The sequence below is a fragment of the Aedes aegypti genome, chromosome 1 (genome assembly GCF_002204515.2).
Source record: "Aedes aegypti strain LVP_AGWG chromosome 1, AaegL5.0 Primary Assembly, whole genome shotgun sequence".
Lineage (NCBI taxonomy): Eukaryota > Metazoa > Arthropoda > Insecta > Diptera > Culicidae > Aedes > Aedes aegypti.
In genome coordinates, this window is record NC_035107.1 from 32553426 (window position 1) to 32575842 (window position 22417).

Sequence of the window (22417 nt, forward strand, 5' to 3'; positions counted from 1 at the left end):
CTGTCCACCTTGAAGTGGTGAATAGTCTGACGACCTCATCCTGTGTTTCAGCGGTTCGTAGATTTATTGGACGACGTGGTGCACCAATCGACTTCTATAGCGACCATGGGACGAATTTTCAAGGCGCTGAACGGTTGTTGCGAGAACAAATTGAGCAGGAATTGTCATCGACCTTCACTAGCGCAAGAACAAAATGGTTCTTCATTCCTCCAGGTGCACCACACATGGGTGGCGCTTGGGAGAGAATGGTACAATCAGTGAAGGCAGCTATGGGCGAAGCATATGGGGACGGGAAGCTTGACGAAGAAGGTTTATGGACTCTGGTAGTTGAGGCTGAGAGCGTAGTGAATTCCAGGCCATTGACGTATCTGCCGCTAGACTCTGAAGAGTCTGAGGTATTGACTCCAAACCATTTTTTGCTTGGGAGCTCTAGTGGAGTTAAGGAACCTGGTTGTGACATACATGATCAACCTCGCGCTCTGCAGAAGACCTTTGTTGATATTCAGGGCCAACTTAACTCTTTCTGGGCGCGCTGGCTGCGCGAATACCTGCCCGTCATCCGACGGCAGCCGAAGTGGTTCGGAGAAGCTGCTAGGGAGATAAAGGAAGGTGACTTGGTTCTGATTGCCGAGGATGGAAAACGATGCCAGTGGCCCAGAGGTCGTGTCCAGAATGTTATTCGTGGACCAGATGGTAAGATACGTCAAGCAATCCTGCGTACCGCCAATGCGGTATTACGACGGCCTGTAACAAAGATAGCCTTGCTAGATTTTTTTTTTTTTTTTTTTTTTTTAAATCTTTATTAGAGTGTATTTTAACACACAAGGGCTAGTTCTACACTGCCTTGCTAGATGTTGGGGACAGTAGTGCAGTCTGAACTGACGTGAAGATGCACCCGGCGGAGGATGTTGCCGCAAGTCTATCGCACCAGTACCGAAAGGGTGAAGACCAATTGCGGATGGTGTCATGACACCTGTCATCGAGAAATCCATTGTTCGGCTGTCATTCATTAGCGCTTGTGGTCAACGGGATTATAGTGTGATCGAGAAGGTGGCATGCAAGTGATCCCCTATTGTGAGCAGGAAATTTATTAAATAATATTCGTTTATTTATACCTTCATCAAACTAAAAGTATTAAAATTGAATTCAATCATCTCTTCACTAATAATTAGATTTTATATTTAACTGTTGATAGGTTTGCGGAAATTTGTTATACCCTAACCCTATTCGTGAACTTAAAAGCACTAAATTGTAAGTTACCCTTTGAAATCTATAACTGCTATGATCCTTAATATTATGATTATTTATAGCTTTGAAGCTGAATAAAATATAGCTGTCGAACCTTAGTGCAAGGGTTTTTATTACCGCAACAGGAAGCGTTGGAGTGCTTTGGGATTTTTGGACTAAATTCTGAAGAAATTCCTTCAAGCGTCCATTGAAAAATCGCTGGTAGCATCTCTGAAAAAAATCTGAAAATATTCAAGTTGAAATCAATGGAGAAACACATATATACTACAACTCCTGAAGCATTCCCCAAGATATGAGAAACATATCATTAGGAACTTGTGGAATGGTCGTCTAATAGTATTTGTAGGTTTCTCTGGAGTCTCTAGAATTTTGCACCATGATTCACTGTAAGCAGATTAAAAAAGTGACTTAAGCGATATTTTTTTTATTAAAACAGATCAACACTCTAATAAAAATGCTTACCCGGGAAATGAACTATTTTTCGTGCATGTTGTAATTTTTGCTCTTTTCCTACAAAGTTTATAATTTTTTTAAATATTGAATATGTCAGCTAGCGTTTTAATAGCGGCGCCGCCGAATTTTTTTTTATGATTGAGGAGATTTTGTATCACAAAAACAACATATTCTACTATTTATTGCTGTTTCAAAATAATTTCTCGAAATTCCCTAAGAACTCCAGGTTTTTAAGGTTTTTACAGGCAGTTAACACCCTGATTCCTTGTCAGAATTCAGATTCTAGTCAGGATTCAAGAAAAAATATTCTCAAGATTATAAAACTAATCTCAGGGTTCTAGAATGAACCTTTTCCAGGATACGAGAAAAAATTCTTTCCAGGATAAGAGAAACAATCCTTCTCTTGATTCAAGAAGCAATCCTTCTCAGGACTGCTTGTAAAAATGCTATTTTTCATGATTTGGAAGAAATCTTTCTCAGGTTCCTACGGAATTTTTGTCAGAGTTCAGATAAAATTGTAGTAAGGATTCGGTTAAAATATTACTAAAGATTCGATTCCCACATGGATTCACTCCGATTAGATCTATTAATTTCTTCAAATTTAAATCAAATGCATAGTTTTGAAGTAATGATTTGATTAAAAATAAATAAAAAGTATTTGATAACTGTGTGTATAATTGATAAGCTGTGTTTAAACATTAAATGTCCCCATTTTTGGACATTTTCAAACACTTTCTGCCTCCACTCAAGCTCCCAATAATACACACCTAATCCGCCATTATTAGTCGAGTTCCGTATTGGCACAGTTTCATATCGGTGGGAATCGAAGCACGTGCTCACGCACGTCATACTCGAAACAATCGCCTCCACCCATCCACCGGCAGAAGCCAAGCAAAAAACCGTTCATCGTTTATTGCTGCTAGTCGGTACTGAAAGCGTTGCATCTAACCAAGTCAGGGCTCTCTCTATGAACAGTCGCCCCCAGATATGGGATCAGTGCTGGATTGAAGACACAATTTCTGATTAAATAGATTAGCAAACAATGAAAACATAATTTTTCTGTGTAAAATTAAAAGTTTGAACGTGTTCCTAAATCCAGAACTGTGAGTTATGAGTCAAAGGTAAGGCGACTCGAAAATAAACACGCCAAAACTTATGCTTTCGATAAAACATCTTCCATTTCTCGCGTAGCTTTTCAAAAGGACCTATGTAATAATCACAGATTCTCTTCTCTCTTGCTCTCTTTGTTCTGATTCATAATACGCGTTGGTTTGATTAATAATAAAGGTCTTCATCTCTTACTGATCCACATTTGTAGGATGGACAACTTTGGCAAACTTTGAAATAGATTCATGAAAACAACTATATTCTGCAAAGTTAGGGAGGTAATTCTATTATGTGCTGCACCACCATGATTAATCATAATTTGTAGTAAAATGGTGCCCTTTTATCTGATCCATAACTGCGGGGTGACTGCAGCTGGGAACGTACCGCCGTTGTGAGAGCGATATAATCGCATTAATCCTAACCAACGATCGGAATGTTGCCCGACGACGACGACGACGACGACAGCAGAGTATCCGTCAATAGCTAATGGGAGCCCGATTAGATCATCCCTCCTCCCTGGCTGGCGTTGTGCTAACCATAATGTAATCATTTAGTAGTGCATAGAGTTTGTCCATATTCTCGAGTGACTGACTACAAGCTAGCCGCCTCCACCCGGGAAGAGGAGAATTACAAATGAATATCAAATTGATGCAGCAATTGAATCAAATTCTACCATGTACCTTGTTTGAAATCAAAGTTAGCAAAAACAATATCTTAGTTTGTGTGGCATAAAACTACAAATATATCTTATATTCCTACTTATTGTTGATGCTGCGATTGTAACTGTTCAGTCGAGGAGAGATTACCAACTGGTGAGCTCGTTTCATGCTTATAATAACACATTTATATCATAACATGTATTTTTTATGAATTTGTTGAACAAACTATGAATTTATGTGATATTTAATGTCATTTATAAATAACATAATAATGTTTCACCCAGATATGATAACAAAATTTGTTCTTAAATTTTACCATTACTTTGGTATTCCCCTCCACCCGGGTATCCACTCGGATGGCACTTTTCGCCAAATGCTGCCCGCGCGATTGCTTTTTGCCAATGCATGTAAGATGCTTTTAACGGCTGTAATGCAGTCAACGACGAAGTGAGAGTGCACTCTATAATGAAGGCAAATTGATCCGTTTAGAGAGGGGTTTAGTGGCGGCGCTGGTCGGTTGGCATAGTGAGCGATTTCGGTGAATGAGCTTCAGCGGGTGGTGGAAGCTCCCTCTCATTTTTCGCCTCTAGCAACTTTGTCGTCGAGTTGTTAGTGCGGTTGGCTGTGGTAATTAAGATTTAATATTTAATAAACGAGATAATGGCGATTGCAGTGGCGATGACAGCGTCAGCCAACAGGTGCCACAGATGGGACTGATGATGTGCGTAGCGTATTGTTCAATTATACATAATGCTCTCGGTACATTGGAAACTGTTGTTTTGCGAGGACAGGAATAGTCACAAGTTCACAAACGGAAGCGTCTAAGCTGCTTATCCATACAACAGTTGAGATTATTGGTTAGAATAGTTCCAAAATGCATTGAAAACTAGCAAAATGGGACATTTTTTACAAGCTGAGTGGAAATTCATAAATTGAAATAGGGTAAACTCCCTTGAAATTCCCTAATGATTTAAGTCTTAAATGAATCTAGATTATCACACAATACAGAACACTGAAAAACGATTTTCATTCTCATAGTCAAATTTTTTAGCTTAATCATTGGCTGTCATGAATATAGGACAGATTCAGTATATATGTTTATTGAGCCAATTTTATAATGTATGGCAAATTGAAAAGCTCGCTACCGACTGAATATACTCAGCGAGGTGACGCAACCGACGAAGACGCGGAGTATCCTTTTGCCAGATTCAAAGGTATACCTATTGGTAACAGACAAAAATGTGAATTTGCACAAATTTGATATTTTTTGCGTCGTCGTCGTGGGTGCTCCAAGCAGTAGCACAAAGATCTTCAAAATCCAACCATAAATCGTTCTATTTTTTTGTTCGCCTTGACATTGTGGCATAGTGTCTGCCCTATCACAACATCAGCCGGTAAACAAAGCGTTCGCTTCTGCGAATTCGTCTATCAGGATTATGACAACGACCGACGATGGATGAGGAGACTTGGCCAGCTGTGGCACGGGGCTGCTCCTGCTAGCCAACCGTCAGAGCGGCTAACTGAACTGAACTGATAAGATAAGCGAACGGAAGACGCGGTGTTTTGGATTGGGGCACTCGACCAGGTAGCAGACACCCCGGGACGTCGTCGCGCTTTTCGCTACGGCAGCGTCTCGAAAATCCAACAAATCTGAAGGCTATTCTACTGGTCTTGCTCTTCTAGACATAGAAAAAGCATTCGACAGTGCTTGGCATGAAGGCTTGATTGTGAAATTTAAAAAAAAAACTTTAATTTTAAACATACATTATTAGAATAATTCAAAGTTATCTGTCAAATCGTACACTTCAGGTTAATTATCAGAAGTCCAGGTCTGAAAGACTTCCTGTAAGAGCTGGTGTTCCTCAAGGCAGCATTTTGGGACCAATTTTATACAATATTTTCACATCTGACTTACCACAGGGATGTCAACAATCTTTGATTGCGGATGACACAGGCCTCTCCGTCAAAGGACGAAGCCTGCGTGTCATCTGTAGTCGATTGCGAAAAAATTTTGGAAATTTTTTTTCATACTTGCAAAAATGGAAGATTTCTCCTAAAGCTTCTCCTAAACCAAAATCTCTTTATTTGAATCCGTAGACATGTTGTAACGATGAGAGGGGTTCCAATAAATTGGTCAGAAGAAGTTAAGTATCTAGGGCTCACGCTAGAAAAAAAAATGACTTTAAAAAATCACATTGAGGGCAGTCAAGCCAAATGTAACAAATATGTTAAATGTATTTATCCCCTTATTAAGAGAAAATCAAAACTTTGTCTTATGAACAAGCTTGTAATATTCAAACAAATTTTCAGGCCAGCCATGCGGTATGCAGAGGAGCCAAAATAAAATTTTGAAAATGATTCTGAAGCTTCCTCCCTGGTATAGTACCAATGAGTTACATAGAATATGTTGAAGCATTAGAACAAACGTCAAATAAAATAATTATTAATTTTAGATAAAAATCGTTGCAATCTTCTATTGCCACGATTAATGCGTTTATATATTTTAGGTAAAGTTAGGTTAAGTAAATTGAAAGCTTTTTGTTTCTCTTATAAGCAGGTGAAATCCACTCATTTGTGAAAAAAAAACTAACTGCTACGGCAAATGAAATGTAATATGTTGATAACAAAATGTTGATGAAAGCTTAATTGTATTATACTAAATTAGGATGATAGTGTTGATTCCACGAAGAATTATCATAGTGATTTTATTCAGAATACCTTCAGGGTCTCCTGAAGGGATCTCCCCAGATATCCTTCTAGATATTTCTCTACCACCAATTCTTCCAGATTTTTTAAAGGATGCTTAGAAGAATTTCTCCAGAATTAGCTCCAGGAATCCTTGCGAACCCCAGAGCTACTACCTTCAGTAATTTCCTCAGGTATAACATTAGTTTTTTCCACTTATCATTCAAATGAATTCTCCAGTTGTTATTCTAGGAGACCTTCCAAAGATTTTTACAGAATTTCTTCCGAAGAAATCCACAAAGGTTTATTCTAGAGTTATTGAAAGAATAGCTTAATGATTTTGTTTTAGGAAACCTTTCAAGAATACGTCTGCCTATTCATGTAGATTCCTTCAAGAATTTATCCACGTTTTCTCCCAGAAATTCAAAATTTCTTGAGAGGTTCGTCAAACAAATCTAGTTTTTCCAGCATTTCATCGTTTACGAAACATTGCTTGACAAATTTCTCAAAAAATCCCATGCAATCTTTTCACAGCAGTTCATAGTACAGCAATTTTTCCAATAATTCCATAAATTTCTACAAAGATTCTGTCCAGTGTTTTTTTTTAGAAATTTCTATAGAAAACCGCGCAGAATTCTATCCCGAGATTCAATTGATTTTTTTCGATTGACAAATTATCTGAGAAATCTTTTAAACCTTACTCAGGAGCCCAGGAATTATTTAAGAGATCCTTGTTCATTCAAGATGACTTTAAAACTTACCCAAGGAAAAAAAATGTATTGGTTCCATTGCCCTAAGGGAAATTTGAACACCCCTAGGAGCTTTTTTTTTCTTACTGTACTAAAGTATGGAATATGTACATGAGATACGTGAAAGAGTAGTTGCTGATTGAAATTAAGGGTACACCTGATAGAGATCTCTCATCCAGATATTCATATACTGATTATTCAAGGGATTCCTTGACCACTCCAACATTACTACCACCAATAATTTATACAGGGATTTACCTGATTTTTTTCTGAGAGACTTTTTCAGGATTTCCTTCAGAGATTTTTCTTAAATTCTTCACCGCTCTTCTTAGCTCTTTTCATTTAGAAGCTCTTCCAAAGATTCCTTCAGGAGTTTTTACGAGAAAATCCATAAAGATTTATTGGACAGTTTTTAAAGATATTTGTTTACGGATTTCCTCCAAGAATTTTTACATTACTTCTTCAGAATAACTATATAAGTCAAAATTTCAGAAAATTTCAAATGCTTATAGCATTTTGCCATAAGGAATATGTACGAGAAATGTATGGTTCTAATAATGATTTTATATTAGGCCTTCTCTTGAGTGTATTCAATTTTCTTTAGTTTGGCTGGCACATTTGCAGTTTAATCCATTTCATGCCATATGGCAGTACTCAATAAAGACCTATTTCCATAAATTTTGAATCTGTCCCAAATTCTTGACAGCCAATGAGCAAGCTTTGCACTTAATTTAATCGAAAATATTAAAAGTCGTGTGTTCCAATAGTATTCTGCATTGTGTCATAAACCAAATTCATTTGACCCTGAAATAATTAGGTGATTTCAAAAGGATTATTTAATATTTCAAAAAGATTAATTTTCAATTTATGAATTTCCGACACAGATTGTGATAAAATGTACTATATTGCTAGTTTTTAGAAAATGGCCATCCATAGCACCTATTTCCAGCACAGCCTCCCGTATCGGTATACCTGGAGACTGACCTCAGCAGACAGAATCGCAAATCGACCACGCTTTGATCGATGGACGGTACTTCTCCGATATAATCGACGTCAGAACCTATCGTGGCGCTAACATTGACTCCGACCACTACCTGGTGATGGTAAAACTGCGCCCAAAACTATCCGTCATCAACGATGTACGGTACCGACGCCCGCCTCGGTATAACCTAGCGCGACTGGCCCAACCGAACGTCGCCGCCGCATACGTGCAGCATCTCGAGGTAGTGTTGCCGGAAGAGGGCGAGCTTGACGAAGCCCCTCTTGAGGACTGCTGGAGCAACATAAAAGCAGTCATCAACAACGCAGCCGAGAGCATCGTCGGGTACGTGGAAAGGAGGACATGTAACGATTGGTTCGACGAAGAATGCAGGCAGGTTTTGGAGGAGAAGGATGCAGCGCGGGCTGCAATGCTGCAGAAAGGAACGCGACAAAACGTGGAGCGATATAAAAGAAAACGAAAGCAGCAAACCCGCCTAGTCCGGGACAAAAAGCGCCGCCTAATTACTGAGGCATCCGATTTGAAAACTGTCTTCGGCAAAGTTGTAGCTGATTATTGTATCTCACAGTATCAACGTAGTTCTAATCCCCAAGAGCACATGGGCAAACACTATAACCGATTGAATGAATTGTTTGCTATTCCCATATAAACTTTAAATGGTTTGTGCAGTCTCAGTTTTCATCCGAATGAGCTCAATTTTTGGGAGGACGCTCAGAGTTTGGTCTAGAATCGAATGAGCGGTGTGGAGCAAGAACGATTTTTTGAACCACTCTAATATTTACATGATATGTCATGTAAACTTCAATTATATGTCATGTAATCCAGCAGCATCCTTTTCGAAGGAATTTTGACATTTTATCTATAGAGTAAGGTGGGGCATAAGTTCGACCTTAGTGGTATAATCAAAGTTTCCAGGAAAACAATAGCAGTTAAAACAAAACAAATACCATACAGTGAACTTTCAACACATTGACTATAATTTTGCTGAACAAACTTGTGTCAAAATATTTACCCATTTATAGTTATAACAGTTTCAAAATTGATTGTCTTATTCGAACTTTTGCCCCACCGGTGGGGCAAGAGTTCGAATCTAGTGTGGGGCAAAAGTTCGCTGGCTAAAACACAAAATATCGATCCTTTTATGACAGACATGCTTAACACCAGCCGTAAACTTAAGTTTGACGAAAAATACACACTAAATTTTCATCAAAAAATTGCCCAAAACTGGGTTAATTGTAATATACCCAAAAATATCAGTTTTTCACAAAACTAAGTGGAAATGTAAAATTTTGGTGGTAGTTTTCACACGATCTGGCAAATTTAACTAAATTTGCAGATAATATGTGGATTTTAGGCAATTTGCAAAATTTTCCGTGATTTTATAGATGGGTCGAACTTTTGCCCCGCTGATTCGAACTTTTGCCCCACTATGGGCCAAAAATTGTTTTCAAGCATTTATGCAAAAACTAGTACACCTCAAAGCAACCTTATGATAGGCCTAGAAACGCCCTTACATAAAATATTGAAAAAGATTTGATCTTCAATTGGTTCCATGCAACGAAAGTTTGACCAAAAATTACAATATTCACGTCGAAAAATTACAAATAGCCATAATTTTTCCAAATCTCAATCGATTTTTATGATATTTGGATTGAAAGTCTCTTACTTGAATAGCATTCGAACCACCATGACATTTATATGATTAGTTTTGAATTGAGCTAGAAATCTTAAAAAGAAACTCTTACCCCACTCGAACTTTTGCCCCACTTTACTCTATGTGGCAAAAATCAACGTGAGTCTAAGTGTAGTTGGTCTCACTTGACATTTAGTAATTCAATTAATACTACATCTTCTTCTTCTTGGCATTAACGTCCCCATTGGGATCATTGGGACCTGTCACTATGGTTTCCTGAATATGTACTTCATTTTCCGAGGTTTTGAGAACGATCGCAGGACAATTTTCCTATAAACATTGAGGTGTATACTGCCCCATCGGGGTGTCCACTTTGCCCCGCTAGCTTGATGGCGACTACCATATATAAGCTTTTTTTAAACCTTTTTTTGAAAACAAATTATTTTTTTCCTGATTATCTAACCATGTTTAACAAATGCTCAAGAACTTTAAAAAGCAGACTGCACATAAAAACAGTATAATATTCATGTTTTTACAGTCAAAATAGGCAAATTCCTTAGGGTGTCCATACTGCCCCGTGTCCCCCTAATACTACATGTTATATGCTTCAATGCTACAGGAACATCAATATTTACCTCTATACCATTAAATGAGTGAAATTCCGTGTTATGACCTATTTTCATGACATTTTGTGATATTTTTGGATGTGATTCTTTCCCACACTCCTTTCCGTTTTCTCAAACTAAGCATTTTTTAAATTTTTTAATCATAATTAATCTACCATGGTGACCATTTTTCTTAGACTGAGTTTATTTTAATCCAAATTCCCAAGTCTTTATTTTTTTTTTAAATTATTGCTTTAAATGCCTAAAGGAATGCTTGTGCTCCCGAAAAACAAAATGGAAAAAGGGTCGTTATTCATAAGAAACTTTTTTTTATACCGCACAATTGAAAACAAAATCGATGCAGTTTATTCAAATATGACACATTCATGTAAAAAAACACATTTCTCGAAAACTTATTCATATAGACTCAAGTCAAAAAAGTATACAAACTTACTTTATCGACCCTACGTGTTTCGCAGACGAAATTCTACAGGGTTTGCTCTGAACCAACACGAGTTTTCACTTTTAGAACATTTAAATTTCGGATTTACAAAACGACGAAAGAGCGGTTCCATTTGAATTCGAATGTCGATTTACTTTTGTATTTTTTGATTTTGATGAAATTTTGCACATGCTTTCTTTATGCCCAAAAATGCCTTTTTGCATCATCGGCTCGCCATTTTGACTCTAGCCTTACTTTTGAGAAGGGCCTAAGAAAAAAACCCTTAATAATTTTCAAAAAATTATAACTTAGAAATTGTCCGATCAGTTTGGTGCCTTCCGCAAAGTTTTAGGTTATTGTTGGGACTATCTGAAAAAAAAATATACACTGTAAAAAAAAATTGTATTTTTTTATACATCGAAAATCAAGCTTAAAAATCAATTTTCTCAAAAATCGTATTTTTGATTTTTTTATTTTTTGTATATGTTAAAGTAGACAAAAAATGAAGTCATTTGCACAGTGGGTCAAGATGGAGAAATCATGGACAAAAAAGTTATGATTTTTTGAAAAAAAGTGAATTTGTTGAAAATGGTCATAATAAACTTTTTAAATATTTTTCAACTCGATTTTATGAAAGTACGCAAAATTTACAACAAAAACGGCATACGGAAAAATCAGGCTAACTTTTACCGTTTTAAAGATACAGCGATTTCAATACAAATTAATGATATAATTTTCAATTTTCGGTCATTATAACGTAACTTAGAAACGGTTTGTCCGATCATTTTGGTGTCTTGCGCAAAGTTTTAGGTTATTGTTGGGACTATCTGGAAAAAATATACACTGTAAAAAAAAAGTTGTAATTTTTTATATATCGAAAATAAAGCTAAAAAATCAATTTTCTCAAAAATCGTATTTTTTATTTTTTTTATTTTTTTATGTGTTGAAGTAGACAAAAAAATGAAGTCTTTTGCACAGTGGGTCAAGATGGAGAAATCATGGACAAAAAAGTTATGATTTTTTTAAAAAAAGGTGAATTTGTTGAAAATGGTCATAATAAACTTTTCAAATGTTTCGGTAGCAATTAGCAAAATTTTCTCATACACCTTTTTTGTTGAAAATTTTGCGTACTTTCATAAAATCGGGTCGAAAAGCATTCAGAAAGTTTATTTAGACCATATTGAAAAATCAACCGTTTTTTTTAAAAAACATAACTTTTTTGTCCATGATTTCTCCATCTTGACCCACTGTGCAAAAGACTTCATGTTTTGTCTACTTTAACATATAAAAAAATAAAAAAAAATCAGAAATACGATTTTTGAGAAAATTGATTTTTAAGCTTTATTTTCGATATATAAAAAATTACAACGTTTTTTTTACAGTGTATATTTTTTTCCAGATAGTCCCAACAATAACCTAAAACTTTGCGGAAGACTCCAAACTGATCGGACAAACCGTTTCTAAGTTATAATATAATGACCGAAAATTGAAAATTATATCATAATTTTGTATTAAAATCGCTGTATCTTTAAAATGGTAAAAGTTAGCCTGATTTTTCCGTATACCTTTTTTATTGTAAATTTTGCGTACTTTCATAAAATCGAGTTTAAAAATACAGTCATCTCTCCCTTACTCGATATTGAAGGGACCATCGAGTTATGGAGGTATCGAGTTACAGAACACAAAATCAGTGTATCTGCGATCGATCCAAGGGACCATCGAGGTAGCCATGAATACCAACTTTTACTATCGTTCTCTAACTCGATATCGAGATACGGAATATCGAGTAAGGGAGAGTTAACTGTATTTAAAAAGTTTATTATGACCATTTTCAAAAATTCACCTATTTTCAAAAAATCATAACTTTTTTGTCCATGATTTATCCATCTTGACCCACTGTGCAAAAGACTTCATTTTTTGTCTACTTTAACATATAAAAAAAAATAAAAAATAAATCAAAAATACGATTTTTGAGAAAATTGATTTTTAAGCTTGATTTTCGATATATAAAAATATACAATTTTTTTTTTACAGTGTATATTTTTTTCCAGATAGTCCCAACAATAAGCTAAAACTTTGCGGAAGGCACCAAACTGATCGGACAAACCGTTTCCAAGTTATAATTTTTTGAAAATTATTAAGGATTTTTTTCTTAGGCCCTTCTCAAAAGTAAAACTAGAGTCAAAATGGCGAGTCGATTATGCAAAAAGGCATTTTTGGGCATAAAGAAAGCATGTGCAAAATTTCATCCAAATCAAAAAATATTAAAATGAAATATGGGAAAAAATTCGTCATTTTCTGTGGAACCGCTCGAAAGTAAGATTTTTAACTTTCGCAACCTAACCACTACTTTCGCCGCCCCGCTGTATGGAGAGACAAAGTGACTCAACCACGAATCAAAACAAAACACTACTTGAGTCGATTTTACACTGGTAGAAAAACGTCGCAAGTAACTGAATAAAACGGCTTATCATTTTGTCATAAAATTCTTATGTGAAATAATAGGAACGCTATAGTTTTTGAACGCGAGCTCATTGTGTGCAAAATTTAAGCAATGTACACGTCGAAACAATTTTAAAAAGGTGATTCATTTTAAAACAGTTTTAGAAGACAGGTTCTTCTGAATTAATTTTCTCAAAACCGTTTAGATATCACATTTTTAAAGTATTGAATGTTAACCCGATGATTACTTCATTTGTTTTGGAATGGTAAATAATGCAGCGTATAGGAATACTTCCACACATAAAAATATTTCTTGAGAATTGTCCAAAATCTTCAAAACACTATACGTTTATTTCCCTTGATGAAACATTGTCGAAGTTAGGAGCAGAATCTTTTGAATGGTGAGTGCAGAATTGATGATCATTGTTATAACAAACCGTGGATATGTTCGAAAGGTGCAGTTAGCAAAGTGACACAAATGTGTTCCACTCGTGTTCCTCAACTAAACTTTACTACTTTTCATTCACACCTCCCAACGTCTTGAAAATTGAGTCTGATTTTGCTGAATCGCTTGGTTCTACCGCAAATGGAATGTGATGTAGGTACTGGATATGTGCATTTTTTTCCACGACAAGACCGCTAAATATTCACACCGAACTCACTTCCTTTCGATGATTCGTCGAATCCGCCTCGCCTGCCGGCGATTCCTCCTACGTCTAATTTATGGGGATCTCCTGACTGCCTCAAGTCGTTCGTTCGCCGTCTGGATCGCAAACGATATACAACAACAGCGGCAATTATGTAAATTTAATCGACGACGACGACGATGTTCTGACTCCGTACGAAAGTCTCTTTGTCACCACACTGGCTTTACTGAAATGCTCTTCTCGTCGCACCCCGAGGCAACCTCAAACAAACTTCTCACTTACTTCGATAACTGCCGATTGACACTCAATAAATTCTGAATTAATACACCTTTTACTGCGTTACGCGAGATGTGTCGTCGCCGTTTCTTGGCATTCGCCTCACCGAGAAACACTCTCACTCTCACTTCTCACACATTTGGGGGATTCCTCGATGATTCTCTTGCCAGGCCAGCGGAGGCGCGTGGCTTATCAACGCACAAGCAAAGACTGACACTTCTTTTTTCAGGTGTGCATTTCCTTTCTTTTTGAGAGATAGCGAAGACCCGTGCCGCAAACTCCGGTAGATGCACACGAACGAAGCCTAATCGGGTAATTAGCAGCTTCACAACCGGTCGCTATCGAAGGCCCGCGCGGATACGACAAACAAAGGGCGCTCCCAAACCCGTGTCGCGCTAGACCAATTTGCTACCTTGTCGAACGGGTTGGTTGCTGGACTGGACTGGACCGGACGAACGGCCGAACTCTACAGCCAGAACACCTCGCAAACGCCGGGCAACCGGGGACTGAACCGGGGAGTCGCGAGCAAACGAACGAGCGAGCGAGAGAGAATATTTTGAGCCTCCTTCTCTTCGGGAGCACAGTAAGAATACGTCCGTACTTGGCAACGTCCTGGAGCCGACTGTAACCGATCCAGCAGCAGGAGGGAGCTCCAATCATTGAGTGTGCTCCACCAACCAACGAGCGGAGCGTTGGGCGTCCCGCGCCATGATGAGCGACTACACTAGACAACAAAATCAAAACTTTTTTCGTGCACATGGCAACCCCACTAGAGGCATATAACAAAAATTAAATAAAATTTTATCAGACCACTACACCAGGTCCGTCCCCATATTATATAATTTTGTTAAACACTGTTATCCACAGAAAACAGTAAACAAAAATATATCATAATACTTATACTTATTGTGAACATGTTTCTATTTTTGTTTATTTTTAACAGTTTTATAATAAAGTTAAACATATATCAGTGCATTTCATTAATTTAATAACTAAAGAATAATATTTGAAAATTCACTTTTTTATGCTTACATTTGTTTGGTTTTAAGTTGATTCATCCATTTCATTTCAATCCTATTCTTCATTGTTTCAGCATTTCTATATTGTTGTGATTCATATCATGTTTTTTTTTACTAACTTATGATAAAAATGAGTTACTTTGTTTTCATTTGGGGAGAATAATAACTAAAGAATAAATAGTAACTAAATAAGTTACCCCGTATATTACACAGTATGTATTATAATTTTGATACACTGCATCAAAAATTATAACTGTGTTTGATAGATTTAAACACACATATAATTATATTCATTATACAATTCATATATTTTTTGTTATAATATTAGTTATTTTAACAGCATCCTACATCAAAATTGTATCAACCTATGTTCGATAAAATCTTTATATCATAACTAGTGGTCCCGGCAAACTTCGTCTTGTCATCAAGTAGGCTGTTGAAAAACGCTTTGGATCGTCCCATACAAAATGACAGTTTCGCTCGTGCTCGTTTTTTCAACTTTCCCGGTGAATATCCTGGGATTTTTATACACACAAACACGTCGGAACCCCTGACGAACAAAACTGAGATACCTTGATACCTTGATGGCTACAGCATAGCGTCACGCCATTGCCGGGCGTATTGTAGAGCTCCATCTTCATCGGTCTTGGGCGAAACTTCTCCAAATGCCCCGAACGTTTAGGGTCGCCAGGTCCTCTTCCACTGCGTACAGCCAGCGTATTCTTGGTCTTCCCCGAAGCCGCCGACCTCTGCCTGGTTCCCTGCTGAATATTATTTTCGCAATTCTTTTTTCCGACATTCGCACTAAGTGATCAGCCCACTGAAGTCTGCCGTATTTTACACGCTTGATAATATTCGCATCTTTGTACACTTGATACAACTCGTGATTCATGCGTCTGCGCCACACACCATTTTCGAGTTTCCCACCGAGTATTGTCCGCAGCACTTTACGCTCGAAAACACCGAGAGCTTTCTGGTCTGACTCTTTCAACGTCCACGCTTCCTGCCCGTAGAAAGCCACCGGAAGAATCAATGTTTTATACAGGGCGAATTTTGTTTCCGTTCACAAGCTGCGGGACCTAAGCTGGTTACGTAGTCCGTAAAAGGCCCTATTCGCAGCCGTAACACGTCTTTTCACTTCGCAGGAAACGTCGTTGTCACATGTCACAAGTGTTCCAAGGTAAACAAATCCTTCAACAACTTCAAACACCACCATGGCTGACTCTATCTCTACCTGCAACCATGTACTTCGTTTTGTTAGAATTAATGGTCAGGCCTATCCTCGCTCCCTCTTCAGAGGCACGAAGGCCTCTTCCACTGACCTGCGATCGATTCCAATCAGATCTATATCGTCCGCAAAGCCAGGACCATGTGCGACCTTGTGATAATAGTGCCATTTCTCTGCACGCCAGATCTCCTAATAGCACCCTCGAGTGCAATGTTGAACAGTAAATTCGAAAGTGCGTCTTCCTGCTTCAATCCGTCTAACGTCACGAACGAGGTTGACATCTCGTCTGCGATCCGAACACTTGATTTCGAACCATCCAGCGTAGCACGTATCAGCCTAATTAGTTTCGCCGGACAACCATTTTCAGACATTATCTGCCAAAGCTCATTTCTTTTCACTGAGTCGTACGCCGCCTTGAAATCAATAAACAGATGGTGAGTATGCAAGTTATACTCCCGGAATTTGTCTAGGATCATTCGCAAATTAAACATCTGGTCCGTTGTCGAACGGCCCTCACGAAAACCATCTTGGTATTCGCCGACGAAGGACTCTTCGAGCGGTCTCAGTCTGTTAAACAGGATGCGCGACAGAATTTTGTACGCCGAATTCAGCAGGGTAATTCCTCTGTAATTGGCACACTCCAGTCTGTGCCCTTTCTTGTAGATAGGGCGGATGAGGCCATCCAACCAGCCGGTGGACAATTCTTCGTCCTCCCATACCTTCAGCAGTACTCGGTGGATCGACTGGTAAAGCTGCTCGCTTCCGTGCTTGAGAAGCTCGACCGGGATCTCGTCCTTCCCAGCAGCCTTACAGTTCTTCATCTCGCTTATAGCCTTTTTAACCTCTCGGTCAGTGGGTCCACAGCTTGATCGTCATCATCTATGTTCATCCTGTTGGCTTCTGGCGACATTCTTCATGTCTGTCACCCTCTGGCACTCTTCATCGAACCAGCCGTTTCGTCTTCGTCGTTGACCAGTGCCGATCACTTCCCGCGCCGTTGTTGTCATAGCTTCGTGGATAGGGTCCCACAGGCTGTCGACGTCTCCAGCAACGTTGATTCTTCCCAACTGCTCGTCTAGTTGCTGACGATATTGCACAGCTACCCCATTAGCCGACAAGCGTTGTATAATGAAGCGCAGCGTTCTGTTTGTTGTAGAACTCGTGACGCTGGATAACCGCGCCCGAATTTTAGCTACAACGAGATAACGATCTGAGTCGATATTAGGCCTCGTAAGGTCCTGACATCAATGACATCTGAGAAATGTCGCCGATCAACCAGCACGTGGTCTATTTGGGAGCAGGCATCTCCACTCGGGTGTCGCCAGGTGTGTTTGTGGATATTCTTTCGTGCGAAGTAAGTACTGCTGATTGCCATCCCTCTAGCAGCAGCGAAGGTCACTAGCCGCAGGCCATTATCATTGGTAACGGAATGAAGGCTTTCCGTCCCAATGACGGGTCGGAAGAAATCTTCTTTCCCGATCTGCGCATTTGCCGATGACTATCTTGACATCTTGTTTAGGGCACTCTCCGTAGGCCTTATCCAGGCTCTCATAGAACTCATCCTTCATGTCATCGGGCTTATCGTTCGTTGGCGCATATATGCTGATCAGGCTATAGTTGAAGAACTTGCCCCTCATTCTCAACACACAGATTGGGTCGCTTACCGGTTTCTACCGAATAATTTGCTTCATCTGCTTCCCAATCACTATGAAGCTAACTCCACGTTCTGCTCTGTCGCCACCGCTGTAGTAGATGTGGTACTTGAATGAAGTGTTGGCGATGGGGTCCACCGCTCGGAATTCGTGTTCTCCGGTTCTCGGCCAGCGTAACACCGCTAGCGCATGACTGCTCACCATAGTAGCATGTCCGAAAGAACTTGAAACTATTGAGAACCAGAGCTACAGGTCCAAAGCCCTGATAAAGGTGGATGGTTGTGATGGCTATGACCGTGGTCATCATGTAAAGAACAAGCGGACAATGCTGTATCGTGTCAGCACCGAGGAGCCGCCCCTCTAGCACGATGTAGGTAGCGCAACCCTGGTTAGGTGGCCTATCGAAGACTCTTCACCAACCAAGAAAGACAAAACTGAGTGAGAATAATTAAAATCCGTTTACCCGTTCGTAAGCCATTTCGTGACATACAAACACCATTCCATTTTTATTTATATAGATATCATAATGTGATATAATTTTGTTATGTATTCATAGTCGGGAATGCAGGACTGGACGGCCAAGCAGTTGCAATTATCGCTATAGTACCAATTATGGTAATAAGGGAAAGAAAAAATTTATGTTATAGTTTCACTAGAATATAACGGCTCATATTCACAGGAATTATAAAACTACTTGTTTCAGAAGCGAGTGAAGAACTAGCCTGATGAGTTAAAACTCACACAAATAAAGTCAAAAAAAAATTGTTTCTGATGACAATTAGTTGTGATGAGAACATTCGTGCAATACTCTTCGAAATACGAACATAACGAATTGTTACGAATATGACTCCTTATTAGAAATTTGCTAAAGGACATCCGTACCTTTTAAATCAATTCAATACTAAGGGCCGATTTCTTCACCTTCGCTTAAGCCGTAAACCACGTTTACCCATACGATTAAACCAGGTTTAAGGCCTAAGCGGTGGTGAAGAAACCGCTTATAAGACTGTTTATTTCGTCTGTTTTGCAAGGCTTCAATCCCCAGCAATTAACACCACTAAGTCAGACTTACGTCTTAGAAACGCGACCAAAATCTTATTTTAATCCATATTGTTGACATATTGCATCCATAGTTGGTACACCTACCCTAACTTGAAAGCCATGCCTGAAAATAAGAGATAACATTACTCTACACTCCCGTGCAAAAGTTTGGGTTCACCCCCTAAAAACATACAAAAGTGTTTCGTTCATATCTCTAGGATTACACGTCTAATTGGAACTCTGTATGGCTCATTCGAAAGGCAATGAATTCAGTTAATCTCACTTCGTAGGTATTTTGACAAACACACTTTTTTACTAAATTTTTCTTGCATCTTGTCACCCTTATTCACAGAAGAGAGGATCGGTGAAGAGGAAGCGATCATATTCGCCCTAATTGTAGCACACGCTCGGAAGAATTATTCAAGTCATTGTGCAAAAGTTTGGGATCATTAAAACTTTTTCAAAACACGAAAATTCTGTAAATGTTATAACAAATAAATGTATTTTTTTAACTAGTTCGTTCTTTTGAGGCTCAATGGAATTTAACGCTTTACGGAGCCGAAATTATTTTTTTTGTATTATTTACAATTTATTAACTTTTAGTATTGGTACGCAACTCATAGCAACTCGAGGATAACAGTCACAATTCTTGCAAGGCAGGACATGGTAAGGATTGGGTTCAGGGTTCTCTGCAGTTCATCCGAAAGGTATATCGTGGTAGCTCGATTTTCGTGTAATGGCGTTGGTACTAATTTCTTGCCGATATCCCTTTGCCGGATGGCCAGGATCCTCAATCCAACATAAAGAGGAAAGAACACAGTAAAGAGAGAAGATAAGAGAGAACACAAGAAACTTTTATACAAGCGAAAGAAATCATAAATTGCGACCGTATTGATGAAATCACGGGTGTCCAACACATCTCTAACAGGAACAAAGGGTTGTCTACCTTGGACATGCGTCTTGACATCACGCAAAAGAACTCTCGACCCGCGTCCAAACCTTTGCACCACGCTCGCAAGGAATTATGGAATGTAACCACCATTACGCCGACACTCGGAATGTCGAACCAAGCATTGTTTTTTGAAATAATACATAAATGCAATATTCATACCGTTTCCACGATAAAAATGTGTGTAAACATATTTCACTCATTGAAAATAGAAGCATGAAACGGGCTCACCAATTGATAATCCATCGTTGGCAAGGTAGCTCCAAATCACTTGAATTTCGTCACCAGCACGATCCAAATTGATAACGAGTCGGTTAATAACGAAGCACTGCCCAGCAAAATGCGCGAAAATGAAAAAAAAACTTCTACAGCTATGCAAAACCGAACCGTCCTGCAAGGGCTTCACGAATCACTGCCCGGCAAGACGCGCGAAAACGGAAAAAAAAGTTCGGCGGTGCAAAAACGCGCTAAAAACTAAACCCAAAACTTCTTCCGCGATGCAAAAACCGAACCGTCCTGCTTGGGCTTCAGGAAGCACTCTGCGAGAGAGTCCACCTTCTCATTGCCATAAATTAAGCAATGTGAGGGGACCCATACAAAGGTAATGTTATACATATGATCTTTCGACCTGTGTACACATCTGCTATCTCATTTTTGTAAGAAAGTAAGATGCATGATTTACAGATTTCATCAATCGGAGTGCCTTAATCAGGGTGTCCAGTCTAAATCCGTTTTCCAATTCCCGGATTTTTCCCGGATGTCCAAGAACATAAAAATACGGATGACTATCCTGCGGATAATCCTACGGCTTGCATAAAATGTGTACAAATCTGGAGGACTTGATCTAACTTTTTATGAATTAGTTTCAAGCTTAAGGCGAAGAAGGCCGTCATTGAAATTTTAACTAACATTGCTTTTTTTTCACTAACATTGCTGAAAAAGTATCAACTTACACTTGGCATATAAACACATCTAGTGATACTTTTTCGAATCAATATGAACTATGAGGATTGAGTGTGTTTTACTTTAAAATTTACAGCTGCAATACCAAAATGGCTACCAAAACGATATATCCAAAGATTTGATCAAGAATCTCGTCAAAAACCTCACGAAAAACTGGCCCAAGAGTGCATAAAGAACCTTTGTGTTTATTCATTCATCGAAGATCTTGCAATGAATCTTCTATTCAAAATCTCTTCAGGGGCCTTATAAGAACTTTGTCATGGCCAAACTAGTACCTAATTCAAAAAAGCGTCATCAAAAATCAATTTAACAAATAACTCCAGAAATCCGCCAAACGGAACTTTTTATTGACCTGTCCAGAACATCAGAAAATCTCCCAAGAAATAAGCCATATAGTTTAGCTTAGCTTTTTACCAACCTCTACGACCCTACTACAAAATTTCAAGCAGTATCAGCCAAGGATCTATTCTAGAATCCACTAAAAACAATCTACAATTAGCAATCTACTAATAAGAATTTTAGTTATCTCTCAGAAAGGTATTTTAAGAAACTGGTCAATTATCGGTTCGATTCCTGTTAGGATTCCAGCAAAGATCTCATTAAAAATTAACCATGAATTTTAATAAAAATCTAACAATAATCTCACCAAGAACCTTGCCAGGAATCATTAAAAACCTTTCTAGAAATGTTTCATAGATCTCAATCGTTAACTATCATTCTACCAATTCACCAAAAAATAGTTATATAGGAAAGTACGAGTGGTAGGTAGTTGCGCACCTTTTGGAAGAAATTTCGCTCATAGTGTTTAAAGTTTAAAGAAACCAGGTAGAACTGAGACTATTCGAGAAGGTGAAGAAGTGGTCTGCGAGCATGTTTGAGATCATTCCCAAAGCCAAAGTTGATCGCTGAGATCGCAGCAAGCCGTGCGCACGAATGGTTAATGGAAATTAATGAAATAAGGATAGCGGAAGCGGGGTTTGTAGGTTTGACTAGGTACAGTGCTGTATTTCGATCAGGAGCGTGCTGGACGTTGAACGACGGACAAGCACGGATTGAGCAACGATTTTTAGGATTCTGCAAGCATCTGGTGAGTTCGTTCCTTTTCAAAAGAAACCTCAAAATTGTTTTAGATGTAACGAGTTGTGACCAGATTCTCGCGTTTCGGAGTGCTCTATGTTTCTTCGGTTCTCGTGTAGGCTTGTATGGCCATCGGATGATACGGAGCTAACCATGCTTTGTGAACGAAACGTTTTTTTTTTTGCTTATTCGGAGTTTCAAGATTTACTCGTTGTAGCCTGTCGCGTGTCGTGGAATTGGCCACACATAATTCGAGCCTCCAACTCCGTATCACTTATGAGGGTGTCGCTGAGTCGGTGACCTCTCATTAAATAAGTACTACATCAACATTTTCTTTCCCTATCCCAAGTTACGATAAAGATGAGCGTGGCCGGAAATAGCAGTATTCATAATTTTGGTACTCTTGTTTAAGATTGGATAAAGGTTAACTCCCATTGCTTTTGGTGTGATTGACCAGTTATTTTCACGGTTGCTGAGAAATTACTTGCACTCAGCATAAAGCTCACTTAACACAACAGTCAATTCAAGCATTCCAAACATAA

General features: G+C 38.6%; 1 protein-coding gene across 8 annotated transcripts in view; it reads right to left on the minus strand.

Moving 5' to 3' along the window:
- Positions 1-22417, minus strand: part of LOC5572256 (signal transducer and transcription activator) — a 331142-nt gene that overhangs the window by 169772 nt on the left and 138953 nt on the right. For 3 of the 8 annotated variants that reach the window (XM_021839341.1, XM_021839339.1, XM_021839342.1), the window contains exon 1: positions 13686-14578. The exons of 2 other annotated variants lie outside the window; for them this stretch is intronic. The gene's annotated coding sequence lies outside the window, so the exon portion shown is untranslated. Of the gene's footprint in view, positions 1-13685; positions 14580-22417 lie in introns of those variants that run through there. 3 more of the 8 variants (XM_021839337.1, XM_021839335.1, XM_021839338.1) reach the window with 3 other exon arrangements.